Source organism: Arachis hypogaea, chromosome 12 (assembly GCF_003086295.3).
Source record: "Arachis hypogaea cultivar Tifrunner chromosome 12, arahy.Tifrunner.gnm2.J5K5, whole genome shotgun sequence".
NCBI classification, from domain to species: domain Eukaryota; kingdom Viridiplantae; phylum Streptophyta; class Magnoliopsida; order Fabales; family Fabaceae; genus Arachis; species Arachis hypogaea.
In genome coordinates this window covers 7,513,843-7,522,864 of record NC_092047.1, presented here as the reverse complement: position 1 = coordinate 7,522,864, position 9,022 = coordinate 7,513,843, and the positions used below count along the sequence as shown (strand labels likewise).

Genomic DNA, 9,022 nt, shown 5'->3' with positions numbered 1-9,022 from the left:
CACTTAACATGCATGTTTATTACTTTTTCTAGGGAACAAAAAAAAACATGGTGGTGGTATGTTAGTGCTACTGTATGCAAAAATAATATACCTTATATCGGAATAGGGGGTTAAATGACAATGTCTTATAGAGCTGGACATTTTATTATTTGAAGAGACTACATAAGGCCTTCAAACACAATTAATTATTGGTTGTTAACAATTGAAGGCCCAATACACTTTTTAAAACAATTCTAATACATTTTTTATCGGTCCAAAATTTAACACAAACTTTTTTTATTTATGAAATAAATCCCACGTCTGAGGGAATAAACAATTTTTTCACAAACCCATAAACAAGTTTCCTGGTAACAAAGCAGGAAAATTTTTGCCACGCCACTAAAATTTGTGCTACGTGTTGACAATGGAAATGTGACAGCACACAGGTGCATCAATCTCCTCATTTAGATTGGTGCATTCTATAACTCACCACAGGATACTTTGTGAATTACATGTAGAGTGCAGCTAGATTTTTGAATGAATGAGTAAATGGGCTTGTATTTTTTAATTTGGATAACACACTTTTTTTTATTTTGTAGGAAATCTAAACTCAAGGAAGAAATATTGGAAAAAGTTTACGAGTTAGAAGGTAGCGTGGATTACAATAGGAAAATTTTCATTTTGGAAAAAAAAAAGAACAAAATTTTATTTTAATCTCATTTTCTTTCGCACACAAAAATTTTAAAAATATATAATTTTAAAAATTTAATAAAAATAATAAAAATAATTTATTTTATTAATATTTTTATATCCTTTCTATAAAAAAGACACAAATATACTAATTTAATATCTAATAACAGAATATCTATATTTATATTCCATCTATTAAAAGTCTCAATGTTTGGTACTAGTAAACAAACACAACCTTATATCCAATTTTCTACTTCAAGTACAAATTAAGAGTCAAAATAAGAGGAGCAAGATATGAAGAGTCTTGCAATATACACCAAAATTTGGAGAAACAATTATATGAGCAAATTACACAAGATCCAAAGCCCAACCAGAAGAATGGCCTTTGACACGCCACAATGCAATATACAAAATGCATAGCCTTTATGATTAATCATGTGAAGGCAAATATATCACAAGATGACTTAAATAAAGTTATATCCTTTAATTTGGTCAGGTATGGTTAGAGGAGTGCAAGTTCTACATGGCTGACAAGTATGGTTATAGGGGCCTGTTGCTCCGCTGGGCCAGCATTTCATTCCACCGCAGAAAATCTGGCGAAAAGTTAAGCATGCTTGAACATCTTCATGCTAAGCCAATGGAAGTATGCAAGAACCACAATTATAGGGAGAGTCAACCGCACTAAGAAGCAGTAATACCTGTTGTATTAGTCAAACAGAAATGAAAAACATGAATTTTTAATAACACTCACGCTCCTTTGCCAAAGGAGAGGTAACGATAATAGCAATATCGATAATGGTTATAATGATTGTTGATTAAAGAAATCAAAACAAGGATAATAGCATTGTTTTGAATGTTTGTGATGTCCAAAATAGATCATTGTTTAGATATGCTCAAGACCCAATAAGGAGCTAGCCATAAGAAATACAAAGAAGCTTCATAATTGCTATGCTTTCTTCTATGTACACATGCAGAGGTTATTGATCTCTTCACAAAAAGGCTGGTGCATTCTATATTTAAAAGATTATTATATTATTTAAAATAAAAATGATCATATTTATTTTTAAAAATTATATATTTTTTAAATTAATTTTTAAATTTTTTAATTAAATTTATTTTTTAAAAATCTTAATTTAGTTATATTAATTTTTCTATTAATTTTATAACTGATGCATCAAAATTTACTAACATTAAATAATGTCATACTGACTACAAGACATTCGTAACAGTTAAAATAATCTCAAATTTAAAAAAATCTTAAAATATTGTTAATTTGTCAAATTAAATAATTATTTGTTCAAAAAATTTAAATATTTATAAAATATAAATTATATATTAAATATCGCATAATACGCAACTATATAATTAATATATATATATATATATATATATATATATATATATATATATATATATATATGATCCTAACAAAGCATAGACATTTAGTTTTATTTCTTAAAAAAATATATACACAAATATGTATCCATTTTGATTGTTAGTTTGTTAGAACCAACGTAAGAATGGCGATATTTTTATGTTACCTCAGAATGTTTCACATCTAAACAATTAAGGGAAAAGCTCTACATCCATGTAAAAAATACATGGTTGTTATCCAAGTAACTTTCTCTACACACGTGATCTTCCACCCCACAGTCGTTTATTATACACGCGCCTTATATAACGTATCGCATTTTCGTTCTTCTTCTTCTTCTTAAATTCGTTGTTCTCCTCTGTTTGCGTTTTTCTTCTCTGCTTGCATTCTTCATTATTGATCTGCATTGAATTCAACGTAATAAGCTCCGTCGTTCTTCTTCTTCTTCGTTTTCTTCTTCGATCTACACTTCTGAATGGAAACAATGAATGATTCAACTTCAAATTAGTTGAATGAGGTTATTACGTTGAGACAGCTAGGGAATGATTGCTGCATACTATCACAATAATCTTAAACATTGAACAAAGTAAAAGGAGGTCACCGAACCGAACAACATTCATTTGATGAATCAAAATCACAAAGGCCACCGAACCGAACAATGTTCATGTGGTGAATAAATGGTGATCAACTTTCAATCAACAAGAATAGTATTTCTCCTCCTCTTCTTCCTCCTCCTCCTTCTTCTTTCAAATTCGCGCATGTAGGTTCTTCTTCTTCTTTAGTTCAATGGATAGTTTAACTAGGGCTTTGAAATTGGTTGTTACTATGTTCAGTACTTCTTTTGCATGGAGAAATACTATTCTTGTAGATTGAAAGTTGATCACCATTTATTCACCACATGAACATTGTTCGGTTCGGTGGCCTTTGTGATTTTGATTTGTAGGCAGAGTTATTTGAATTTGATTTTATATAATGGATTATGTTTCGTTCACTCAGTACTATACAATTGTTTCACCATGAGTACTGTGTTCGGTTCACCATGAGTACTGTATTTTGTTCATTCTGCAGAAAGCTATTTGAATTTGATTTTATATAATGGATTATGTTTCGTTCACTTAGTACTATACAATTGTATTGTGTTCGGTTCATCATGAGTACTTTGTTCGGTTCATTCTGCACTATTCAAAACTCTTCTTCCTCACCTTCTACTGCTTCTTCACCAGAGACAGAAGGAGGAAAAGACAAAAAAAATACAGCAACAACAACAACAAAAGAATGACGATAGGGTTTTAGGGTTTAGGGTTTATGGGTTCAGGGTTCAGTGTACAGGGGTTCAGTGTGTTTCAAACTTTCGGTTCACCATGTTCATGGTTGAGAGTTTAGGGTTTAGGGGTCTAGGGTTTAGGGTTCAGGGTTCAGGGTCTTAGGGGTTTAGGGGTTACGGTAGGGTTCAGGGTTTAGGGTTTAGAGTTTAGCATTCAGGGTTCAAAGTTCAGTGTTCAGGGTTCGGGTTCAGGGTTTACGGTTTAGGGTTTAGCGTTCAGGGTTCAGAGTTCAGAGTTCAGAGTTCAGGGTTCGGGTTCAGGGTTTAGGGTTTAGGGTTTAGGTTTTAGGGATTTAGGGTTTATAGGTTCATGGTTCAGTGTTCAGGGTTCTGATTTTAGTGTTTAGGGTTCAGTGTTTAGGGGTTCATAATTTTTTTGGTAAACAGGAGAGCGATTTGGATTACTCTTCTGAAACGAATTAAACTGACAAAGTTTGGATTATTCAATTTTGAATCGAATTGAATGGAATGCAATTGCTAATTTGAATTGAATTAAATGGACGGAGGTGTACTGAATTGAATTGATAATATTTAAATTGTAGGCAAAGTTATTTGAATTTGATTTTATATAATGGATTATGTTTCGTTCACTCAGTACTATACAATTGTTTCACCATGAGTATTGTGTTCGGTTCATTCTATAGAAAGTTGTTTGAATTTGATTTTATATAATAGATTATGTTTCGTTCACTCAGTACTATAGAATTGTTTCACCATGAGTACTGTGTTCGGTTCATTCTGCACTATTCAAAACTCTTCTTCCTCACTTTCTACTGCTTCTTCACCAGAGAGAAAAGGAGGAAAAGACAAAAAAAATGCAACAGCAACAACAACAAAAGAATGATGATAAGGAGAAAACACGTGAAGAAGAAGGAACGCAAAAAAGGAGGAGAAGGAGGAGGAGGAGGAACGCGAAGAAGAAGGCGAAGAAGAAAACGCTCCGTGCGTAAACGAGCGTGAGAAGAAGCGCGGGAGAAGAAGAAGCGTGGGGGAGAAGAGAAGAAGAAGAAGAGAAGAAGAAGAAGCGTGATGGAGAAGAGAAGAAGAAACGTCTTTTCATAATGAACGGGCGAGTGTTTTCACTCTCATTAATGCGCGTGACTCTATTTGAAATTAGGCCAACTTGATTACATAGTTACATGGATGTGTAGCGCGCCTGAACAATTAATACTATTTTTTTCAAAGGTAAAAATTTCATTGAGTGAAACTTAGAAGTTTGAGTTCAGAGTGGACTCCACACAAGAATAAAAATAGAATATTCCATAATCTGATATGATATTACTTAAAAGAAAAAGTATAAAAAAGTGAAAGAAAATAAACTTAACGAGAGATTAGTGTGGTCTTCAAAAAGCTTCATCTTCATCCTCTTGTTGGTGTTTGAAAATTATTTTCCAACTTAATTGCTACCTCTAAAATCTGCTCATGACCAATTCTGTTTCCATAAGTAAATAAATATATAAAATGTGTATTTATACAAAGGGGAAATAAATAATATATATGTATTCTCATATATATGAGAATGACAAAGGCTTCTAATTTTATTTGCATGAGCTTACATCCTAAGTATATAAAATTCTACATAATTAGAATAACTTTTTTTTTAGGCAATCCATGAAAATTAATATTTAGTTTTTTGTATCTATAGCTTTTTTTCCCTTCAATAAAGTAAAAATCTAAATTTATTAAATTGTTTAAACTGAAATTTATTATACTATTTTTATAAATTGATATATGTTATTATTTTTCCATAAATCGAATAATCTGTCACCATTTACGAAATAAAATTTGCAAACATGAAAACTTAAGAGAATATTAAATTAAATTATGTTAGACAAATACAACTTCTTTAGGACAAAACTATACAAGGCATTTCACACTTAAGAGGCCTGTTCAGTATTTATGGTGAAACACTGAAGCTGCAGGTTTGAAAATGAGATTCATCGAGATGCCCTCAACTTAATTCTCACCGCTTTTACTAATATGTACTTTCCAGTAGGTCAAATGCATATTTATGTGTTCAAAATTTATGATTAATTTATTCTGCTCACTCATTCAAATAAATAATTTTAGTAATAATATAAGATAACTTAATATAATAATACATTTAGAAATAAATTTTTGATAAATAACAGAGTAAAAAAGCGCTCAAGAAAAAAACGGACTAAACAGCTCCACTATTTTACAAAATATTATTCTAACTGAATTGGCAAAAAAATTAAAAAAATACAGAAAAGGTAAAAAGATAAGATAATTATATTATAAAATAAAAAACAATTGAAGGCCCTGATAAAATAAAAAACAAAAACAAATTATAATTGAACATGGAAGTATTGGCATCACAGGATATATCTCTCTGTGAATAAGCTAAGCAAATCAAATCTAAAATCTATCATAAACCACTGCATAATTTGACTATAAAATCAAAGTATAATAGACACACAGTTTTAGAGTTCAAAAGCTTAACACAATGACATTTGGAGTATATCAGTACATCAAGTTTTTAAACTAAAAGAAGACAATGTATTTCCCTATTCAATCCTTGTATTTTAGACCAACCCTCTTCTCCAATAATCTTGCGTGCCTCAAGGGGTGGGATGCTCAGGACCTAGAAAAATCAAACAAAAACAAGATGTGCTATTCAAATGAATCTTTCACTGCATCCTATTAGATAAAAGTATGACAAAAATAGATCTATAGCAAAAAATCAGAATAAGGAAAATAGTTAACTAGCTGAAGTGATATATATTTCAATATCATACATCCATTAAGATAACATTCTTAGAGCAATTAGACTGTCTTATAGAGCAATAAGTCAAAGCTAAGTGTTGAGCCCCCTAAGAAATAAAATTACTACTATGTAAACATATTTTATTCGAATTTTGTAGTCCTTATAAGACTTAAGCATCTGAGTTTAGGAGCATTGACATCCATTAATTTCTTATCTAGTTAACTAAAGATCATGCAACTAATAAATATTTTCTCTAAAATCATGGAGGATGAACATAAGCAATAATATCTCATAGGAACATGATTACATGTGAGATAGTTATTTACAAAAAAACAAATCTAAATAGAGCATTATAAATTTGTATACCTCTTATTCTAAATTCCTTTAGTTTCTACAAGAGCATATATTAGATTGAATTGTTAAGAATTAACAGATGAAATATTCTGTCATCTATTATGCACGTGGATAGGTGTTCTCATTCATTTTTCATAAGCATACTCATCCAATAACTGGTGCATAAAACAATGCACATGATTGCCTTGTTATACACAAAATAAAAGGTTTAATAGAATACCATCTTAGAATTTTAGTTCAATTGAAGTGTGGCTGTAAAATGAACAATAACACTAATAGAAGTTGAAATATGGGTATGGAGAACATGTAACTAAAAATGCATTTGAACAATTTTACCTTTATTGCCATCTAGCAAAGCTCGAAAACTCTTGATGAATTCTTCACAATTTGGGATCAATGTTTTCACCAAGAACTCTACTGGAACACGAGAAGCGTCAAAACTGAGACAATCTAACATGCTCAACATTGAAGATCCCGTGGCCTCCGCATTATGTTGCCGGAAATAGTCAAGCAGCTCAGTTTGGTCCTGCCGGCCATATTGGTTAAAACACCTTTGAAGTATCAATGTTTGTTCCTTGGCCCAATCTTCTTCCTTAGATAATTCAAATCCTTCTACGGCTTTCTTTGCTATGTAGATGATACTGGCCATCGTGGACACTCCCTTGAGCTCATAAGCCTTTTTGAAGCTCGATTCCAAAGAGGCTTAAGTTTTTTGATGTTCCAATCTAGTTGGAAATTAGTATGTTGCCTTTTATTCAAAATTTCAACTTTGTCATTGGGGTATGCTCGGAGGAGTGGTTTCAAGTTACCTACATTATTAAAAACAGTATGGAGGCGGTTCATTGATCGAAGCAGTGATTGGATGAACCTCACATGAATAAGAGATTCTGATTTCGGAAGGCACCTCATCCTCTCTAAAATAATAATCCCTGATTGCCTCTCCTAATTTTCTTTCCAGTTCCATCATGTCGTCTTTCATGGAGACATCATCCGAAAACAGTGACCGCCACATAACAAGGAATTCATGTATTATTTGAAAAATTAAAAAAACTTCAGAAAAATTCATCAATGCAGATATTTCATCTTGAATAGTATATACCAATTCTTTATTGAGAGCCAAGCAGAATTCCATAAAAACACTGTTTGATGAAAGGAGAGGTGCCGAAGATTCCACCATAGAACACCCGCTCATTGAGAATGAGTATGTTGAATACGATGCTGAAGTGTTTAATATACTTCTTGATCGTACTCATCGGGGTAGCAGATCTGTCGGGTCTTAACTCCGATTTGCACAACTTCAAGAACTCTCTCCGATTTCTTGCGTACACCTCAATCTGGCTCATGGATGTCATGCTAACGACGGAAAGCTAAAGGATGACATGACATCCATGAGCCAGATTGAAGTGTATGCAAGAAATCGGAGAGAGTTCTTGAAGTTGTGCAAATCGGAGTTAAGACCCGACAGATCTGCTCCCCGATGAGTACGATCAAGAAGTGTATTAAACACTTCAGCATCGTATTCAACATACTCATTCCCAATGAGCAGGTCTTCTATCATGGAATCTTCGGCACCTCTCCTTTTGTCATGTAGTGTTTTTATGGAATTATACTCGGCTGTTAATAAAGAATTGGTATGTACTATTCAAGATAAGATGTCTACATTAATGAATTTCTTTCAAATTTTTTAATTTTTCAAACAATACATGAATTCCTTGTTATGTGGCGGTCACTGTTTCCGGATGATGTCTCCATAAAGGCCGACATGTGGAGTTGAAAAGAAAATTAGGAAAGACAATCAGGATTATTATTTTAGGAAGGACGAGGTACCTTCCGAATCGAATCTCTGTTCATATGAGTTCATCCAATCAGTGTTCGAGCAATGAACGCCTTCATATTTTGTAATGATGTAGACAACTTGGAACACTCCTCGAGCATACCCCAATGGCGAAGTTAAAATTCTGAATACAAGACAAGTTCTAGTTTCCAACTATATAGATTGGAACATCAAAAAACTTGAACCCTCTTTGGTGATGTTCTTCTTTACAGGAGCAAAGAGTGATAACAAACTGAACATTGTTCCCAAAAGAAACCAAACCACCATCCTGCCACAGTGATCCACCACAAGTTCTAGCAAAAGAACTTCATAAGTTCTTCAACAAATTGGTAGCTCTTCTGAAGTGATAAAACAAAATTCATCACCGCAAATCCAGCGGTAAAATATCACCGTTTCTTCTTTGTCTTTGTTCTTGTTCTTCTCCTCTTCTTGAAGAGTAAGTGTAGAAAAATACACAATAAGGAGACGAACTCACCCACAGGCTTTGAATTGACGCTGATAGTGTAACACTTTCCCTGATAAATTTTCAACGAGGGAGAGCAAAATGGAAGCAAATGACAGGGGATGCATTACCGATTTCATATTAAATGAAGAAAGAAAGGAAGAAGAAGTGTTTGTATGAGGTGAAAGAAAGGAAGAAGAAGAAGAAGTGATGTTAAACGATATGTGTGTTTGTATGGACTATGGAGTGAAGTAAAGGAAGGATAAGAAAAAGCCACAGTGAATATTAGCTCGGGACCT

At 32.7% G+C, this 9,022-nt stretch overlaps 1 long non-coding RNA gene across 1 annotated transcript; it reads right to left on the bottom strand.

The window, feature by feature from the left end:
- Positions 1-5,652: 5,652 nt before the first annotated feature.
- Positions 5,653-8,223, bottom strand: LOC112726645 (uncharacterized). Its single transcript, XR_011868237.1, has 2 exons — positions 6,784-8,223; positions 5,653-5,970 (listed from the first exon to the last, which is right to left on the bottom strand). It is a non-coding gene; the product is annotated as an uncharacterized lncRNA (long non-coding RNA).
- Positions 8,224-9,022: the final 799 nt, after the last annotated feature.